Genomic DNA, 7,502 nt, shown 5'->3' with positions numbered 1-7,502 from the left:
AACCATAACTTTTCTCTAAATTAAACAAAAAGGGCCAAGATCTAGAAGCATCAGCAAGGAGAACTGAGATCTAGAAGCGGACGGATCGAGGGGCTCACCGGTTGGTCAGCGTCTCTTGTGCTCCTGGATGAACTTGGAGTTCTTGAAGTTCTCCTCGGTGAAGTTGGTCGTCATCTTGGTGATGATGAAGCCGGTGATGGCGAACCCCGTGATGAAGGGACGGTGATGTCGAACGTCTTCATCCTCTCGGCCTTCGGCTCCGGCTGTTGGACGCGTCGTGGCATCGTGCTGTCGTCCGCGTGGCTCGTCATCCTCGGGCTGGTGCCTGGGCGAGCCGCCGAGTCAAGAAAAATAACACTAATCAAGAAAAACTTGTCCTGAATATACCACTGATCTGAGTATACCTGGGAGAGCGCCGAGAAGCCACGGATCGAACAGATGCACGTAAACAGCTAGCAAGAAATGGGAGGTAATCAGTAAAAATGTATTTAAGTCATGGAATGAGTCACTTAAAAGATTTAGCGCTACTGCTATGAGTACATCGCATGAACAAAATTTAGTGCTGATCTGAATATAACTCACTGCAATGTGATTTAAGTCTCAGATTATTTTAAGTGCTGATCTGAGTATAACAGTAATCAAGAAAAACTTGTGTGAAGGTGGCAAATATCTTAGTATACCAATAATCAACAAAAACTTGTGTGATATGTAAACGCAACAGATATCGCCAGTATTTTTGAAACCAAATGCGAAGGTAAACAATAGTAATGTAGTGAAAACAGTTAGATTCAGAACTTAATATAGTGAAAACAGTTAGATTCAGATCATCTAAAATCTCTATCTAGCCAATGGCCAGGTTAGCTAATCTGCTCAAGGCTCACACAAGGTGTCAGAAATAAGGAGTAGATCGTCACAGCACAGTCGACATCATCTAAGAAAAAGTAAAGACCTACGATCTCACAAACTCGTAATAAAATGCTAAATGACGGAGCAAATGGCCAGGTTAGCTCAGAAAAAAATGCGAGGGAGGAGCTCAGAGAGTTGTTGAATTTGCTCAACGGAGGGAACGAAGTCCCTGCTCATACAAGAGGTGTCAGAAGAAAGCAGTGCTCATCACATTTGTCTGTATAAACTTTGCCAAATTCGTAATAGAAAGCAGTGCTCGTCACATTTATAAACTTTGCCAAATAGATGGTGGATTGACTTAGGACAAAAAATACAATGAACATTCCATTTTGATATCTGGATTTAGACGAGTATTCTTACAAAGTTGATTATACCAATTCAAGCTGCACATTAGGGGGCAGGGGATCATAATCACAATAAAAAATTGGACTGGAATGAAAAGAGAATGTCCGGTAATGCAACTACATTGGATTTATAGTAACATTTCTGTAAGCATCTTTAATATGAATAGTATTGTGCTACAATAATCTGTTGTGAGCAGGTTCCTAAAGTAAGGTGATCGGCAATATAATATTATTATTCAGCTATATTCAATATGGAAATTCTGAACTGAAACTACACATCGTTTGAATTTGTTTCAGAACCCTGACCTTAATAGGAATCTTTGATAGGAATAATTCAAATGTATATAAAAAACAAAGCTAGTAATTTACCTAAAAAAGTGTTGTTCCTATGTTCAGTTTACGCACCACATAAATATTGAAGACATTAATTACTTACTTGCTCTGGACTCAAACATGCTCCATTTGTTCACATAACTCTATTATTGCCGCTCAGGACTCAAGCATGGTCCATTTGGTGTTCACTGTACTTTCGTTTGGACAAGGCGAACAATTTCAGTTCTTTTTTTTCTGTATTTCAGTGCAGTTAATAACTTAAGCCATAATATGCAATACACACATTGCATCACTCTACAATAGGACATTTGCATGAGAATTCAGAAGTCAAGAAACAAATGTAAAATAGTAGTATGTAGCATCAGTGCATTTGAGGTTTACCTGGAAAAAATGAGCCTTATGCAAATGGCCTTCTCCGAGCACTTCCCAAATAACCAGTCAATAGTGAAATTGAGGATCAAACCTGTGGATGGAAGCATGTTTTAAAAACTTCATAACGATTGCTTTGCAGCAAAAGCAAATGATAAAGATTTATAGGCTAAGTAATCCACAAGGAAGTTTTATAGGCTAAGTAACAATAGATCATTATCACTCTCAACTATTAAAATAAACCATAATTTTTGCTAGTCATATTCATGCAACACCCTTTAGAATTTTCTACTCGCCTATAGTGAATGATAAGTACAGTAGATATTTTTAGCTAGAGATGATAACCTAAATGCATGTTCATTAGTAGCTATAACCGGCTGTAGTGAAATTTCTAGAAAAAAACTGATCAACTTGGTAACTCTCCCTTTGCACTACTTTGAGATATCACTGAAGACATGTTGTCAATATAAGAAATGCCATTAGAGCCCCCCACAATAGCGGTCCTTTGATATTATAACCAAAAAATGTAAATGCAATAATAAATTAGAGCACAAATATCTATCGAGTTCCATGTTTTGTGCATCAGGGTTTCTTATATATCAATGAAGACATCTTGTGAATTTAGTGTCACCTAGTGTCCATGGAAGTGCAGATATAAGAAGAGGAATATAAAGATTAGGGCATTAAGCCATAGCATTATTGTAGACAAAGAAGAAATCACTGACTTTAGTTGCTGAAACAATCCAGGACTGGAGAAGAAACTGTAAGAGGACTGTTAAGGACTGCTAACTTAAGGGCTTTGCTTGAGTGATTCCCTGCCTATGTAGGTTCATGTTTGGTTTTGGGTTGGCAGTTTACCTACCCTAGTATAGTTTTGAAATATGAATATAACCAGTCATGTCAATTTTATTGCTAGTTTAAAAAGTGATTCTTTTCAAGGAATCTCTCTACTCAACAACACTTGATTAGGACAACAGACTTGCAAATAATATTTTTGTTTGATGTTGAACAAAGGTTAGGGTACGAATGCCAATATGCAAGGATCTTTAAATAAATACATCTGACGTTGCTTGCTAATTTTGACAGGTTGATGTCATACACTACTTTTCGTTCTTGAAAGCTAGAGAGAACTCGGCTATGGTCCTGTAAGTTGTGGTGAGGCCTCACAAAGGATTAACTGCAACGGTTTCAAGTTGGCAAAAGCAGAAGGGAAGGGAATTGGATGGCCCACACGACCATATCTTCAAATGTAGATGAATATAGTGAGAGGGCTATTCCTCATCGTCTAATCTCTAAAATATTAGGAGGGGGACATTCATGTAGTCTCAAGTGAATGCATTGTGATGCAAGCATCACTTACTGGACTTACCAGGTCACAATTTTCAAGGGTAGTCCACTTATGTTGCTTGCTTGTTCCTTTCGATCAACAACATGCCTAGTAGCGATACCTATAAGGGTAGATTCAAGAAAGGGCAAGCATGTATAGTAGAAACTGAATTGTCGGGACTTAAAATAACACAATCTAGCTAATCACCTACAAGCAAACCAACAGCAGATCCACCTGTAAGTAGTAAGATAGATGCCTCCACAATCCCATGCAATCTGAAAGCTGCTAGTCACAAATAATATACTAAAACAAAAGGTATCAGAAAGTAGCAGGGCATGAAGATCTAGGGATGCTTGTCCCCATTAGTTCTTCTGTAATATGTTGTAGTGAATTAGGAAAATTGAAACCTTTGTTGTATTTGTGCCCTGAAAACTGAATGAGGACAGTTGTGTTCATGTGTATTCAGTTGGGTTTTTGTGTCCTGAAAGCTGAATGTTCAGTAGAAGTTGGCTGTGCAAATTCAGATGGGTTGTATTTTATTTGTCCATGCTGTTAACTGAATGTTCAGTAGAAATTGGGTATGCACCTATTTTTTGTTGATTGTCGACTGTCCAAATGTAGCTCAGGATAGGTTGCTTTGTTCCCGGTATCTAAATTTTTTCATTCAGTTGATGGGAGCAGTCCACACATGCACACAATCTGAATTTAGGGCCTCGAAATGACAATAAAAATGAATGCAGTTCAATCTGAATTTAGGTGCATCCACCACATCATTCACCATAATGGTACAAACACAAACTAAACAAAGGCCACTGGCTAGTTCAAATTATAGAAGACATAATCATTCAACAACAAAGGCCATTGGCCAGTTCAAATTACAGAAGACACAACTAAATTTTTCGGTACCTTCAAAATACCTTGTTTCTCCTTTCCTCCATCGGCACGGTACCTGGAGATGGTGGTGCCATCGTGAAGTAGTAGGACGGAGGGTGCATCGTCGAACTGGGCAGGGGAAGGGTGCCAATGGCTGATGTCGATGAGCCACCACTGCACCCCACTCTCATCTGTCATCCCTAAGACCCCACCCCAAGACTGAGAGTGGAAGCATCGCCCTCCACCTCGGCCTCCACCTTCGTCGCCACCATGACCTTGGTCTAGACCCGGATTGAGGCCTCCGCCGTCGCCGCAGCAGCCTGGACGTGGATCTAGTCCTCGATCATCGCCGCCACAACCTGGACGCGCAGATCTGGAGCAACTTGGAGCCCATTCGCACGAAGCTGGAGCTATGGTGTCGACCTCCAAGCGCGCTTCCCCAAACTTTCCTCTTCCGGACGACGCCCTCTCATTCAGCTCCACGACCTCCAAGCGTGCATGCTAGAGAGCAAGGAGTAGATCTGGCGGAGTGGAGGTCGTGGAGAGGTAGCGTGCGGGTGTGGACCAAAGATGGCGCAGAGGTTGCGAGGAGGAAGGCACCGCCACGTCTCGGGAGACTGAAGCGAGGAAGCGCTTGAAGGGAGAGGTGGAGGGAGGCCCGCTGGGCAGGGAGAGCGATAGAGGGAGACTCGAACGTCAGGCTGGGCCGGGGCCAGAGGCGTGCGGCCTGCTGGGCATGTGACATGGGCCGCACCAAAAAAGTTGTTGGCTGCCGTCATCATCACTTGCAAAATATAGTACCATACTGACCAGCCAACAATCGCGGTACCAGCTTATAAGCTGTGCTGCTTTAGAAGAACCAATCGTGGTCAAGTTCTCTTGCCAGTCTCTACTCCTGTGATTTTTTTGCCATGGGAATGGGAGCCTCGGTGTCGAGGAGAGGCTGGAATGGCGGAACAGCGGGGGCATCGCGGATGGGAATGGAGGCGAGGAGAGGCTGGAATGGCAGAACAGCGGGGCATCGCGGAGGCTGGAATGGCAGAACGAATCGCGGATGGGAATGGAGGCGAGGAGAGGCTGGAATGGCAGAACAGCGGGGCATCGCGGATGGAAATGGCAGAACCGGAATGCGGATGGGAATGGCAGAACCGGAATGGTGGCAGAACAAGGAATGGGCAGACTACTCTTAGAGCCTTAATAAGTAGTAGAGATTATAGTAAAAACTCAATGTATGACATGTTATAAAATAGCAAACTAAACTCTAAAGTAGATGTCTCTTATAATTTTCAATCTTGTTTGCTAAATTTGTATTAATTTGATACAATTAATTTAAATTTATATTTAAATATTGTACTTCTAGTGGGGACAGATTCCCCGCGGGGTTCCCCAAGGGGATAAATTCCCCGATGGGGACAGGGATGGGAGAAAAAGCTCCCCCGTGAGCATTCGCGGGGACGGGGATGGGGAATTTTCCTCCCCGCGGGGACGGGGATGGGGAGCCATTCACCGACGGGGAAATCCCTGTTGCCATCCCTAGTCGAGAGAGAGGAAGCTAACTCGTGGGGTCCGCTTGTTGGTGAGAATCTCTGCAGTCCACGCGCGACGGGTAGCTGACCCGTGGGCCACGAGCGGCAGTGTTGCACCCGATGATCGAATGACCAGGCTGGCCCACTGGCAGCGGCGGGGAGGTGTTCAGGTGTGCGCACCATGTGGGTATGCCACGCGGGGTCGGGTTGTTAGCGTCGGGCTCTGATGGGCCAGTTGTGCTGGGTCTGGTGGGCCATTTCGATTGGGGCCCAATCTAGTGTTTCTCTTTGTCTCTTTCCTTACCACACTTTTCTTTTCTATTTCCAATTTCAAACATTCAAACTAAATTCAAATCCATATTTTGAACTCCAAATTTCCAAGCATAATTCCAATATGAATAATACTACCACTATTTTCCATAATGTTATTTATTATTATTATTATTTATATTATTATTATTATTATTATTTTACACTCTCTTGCTCCAATATTCCCAGAGCTCAACTTTGAACTAGAAGCTTTGTTTGTTTTAGTCATAAGTTTGAGTTTTAATGCACAAACAAAAGGCTTCCAGCATGATGCATAGATTAGTTGCTTCATTAGTTAATTTAGACACTTTAAATATGTTAATTAATGTTTCTCATGAATAGTGGGAAATACATATAATAAGATTAATCCCTCTCTTTTATTATCCATAAGTTGGGTATTACAGTAGATCTAGCCCATCTGGCCAGTTTTCTTTTTTTTTCTTTTTTCTATATTCCATTTCTTTTATATTTCTGTATTCCCATCTTTAATTCAAATTCAAACTTTGTTTTTCATTTCAAATTCAATTAAGTGCACATAAAAAAAACTCCAGCATGAATGCAAAACTATATATTTTTATTTACATATTTATTTATTATCCTATTTTTGCAAATGCTTCTAGCTATGTAGCACACACATAAATAGTTTATTCTAGAGAAATATTTTTATTAAGATATGATTTCTTTAAAGAGTACCTTTCAATGTATAGGTAAAAAAGGGATAACTTCATTTACCTAGTGATCTTTTCATTTGTCCTTTTACTGAAAACATATTTACTATATAGGAATACCCCATTTTAACACCATTTTATTATTCATTTGTTTCTTAGTCTCAAGTTGAACCCTAGTTCCAAATTTTTAACTCAACTATTTTGGACAAACTTTTATGAATCCCAATGTTAGGATTTTGGGGTGTTACAAGATCAAACCATGGCCACCCATCCAGAAATAAATGGACACCGAACCCCCTCCCCACCACGACAACACACGACGGCGGCAACCATGGATGAAGTTCCCATCTACGTGCTCCAGTACCCTATTTCAAGCGCGGCTAGATGCTACACGTTGCGGAGACTAAGGATAATGGCTAAGAGGGGTTATTATCGGTTAGCTTATGTACAGCCCTGGCGACGGGAGATGGCAGCTCTTGTAGGATTAGGACCTCTGACGAGGAATTGCGCAATCTCCGGTGGTCTTCCCCGGACACCAGGGCCACAGCTACCCTCGTTGTGTCACGGTGAACCCTCTACCCTTCCTTTGATGCATCGCACGGCAAACCGGTGAGTGTCCACGGCGGCGGTGGCTGTCACACCCGGTTTTTGAAGGCAAACCGAATGCGAACTATGTACGTGCTAGGATCAGAAACTCACGTACATAGCGATTACATAATTGGACATCATCACACATTGCTCAAAGTAAATAGCGAAAAGGTACTTTATTACATCAAGATATCCAAGACATCCACAGAGTCTATAACATAGTCATTAACATTATCAAAGTGTGGAATATGAAACGTAG

At 41.9% G+C, this 7,502-nt stretch overlaps 1 non-coding gene across 1 annotated transcript; it reads right to left on the bottom strand.

Annotated features, from left to right (window-relative positions):
* Positions 1-1,030: 1,030 nt before the first annotated feature.
* On the bottom strand, positions 1,031-1,121 carry LOC111591437 (small nucleolar RNA snoR1). The gene has a single exon (XR_004858069.1). It is a non-coding gene; the product is annotated as a small nucleolar RNA snoR1 (small nucleolar RNA).
* Between the last annotated feature and the right edge of the window lie 6,381 nt (positions 1,122-7,502).

Source organism: Zea mays, chromosome 4, assembly GCF_902167145.1.
Source record: "Zea mays cultivar B73 chromosome 4, Zm-B73-REFERENCE-NAM-5.0, whole genome shotgun sequence".
Lineage (NCBI taxonomy): Eukaryota > Viridiplantae > Streptophyta > Magnoliopsida > Poales > Poaceae > Zea > Zea mays.
Note: the sequence above shows the minus strand (reverse complement) of the source record. Positions and strands in the feature narration are given on the sequence as shown.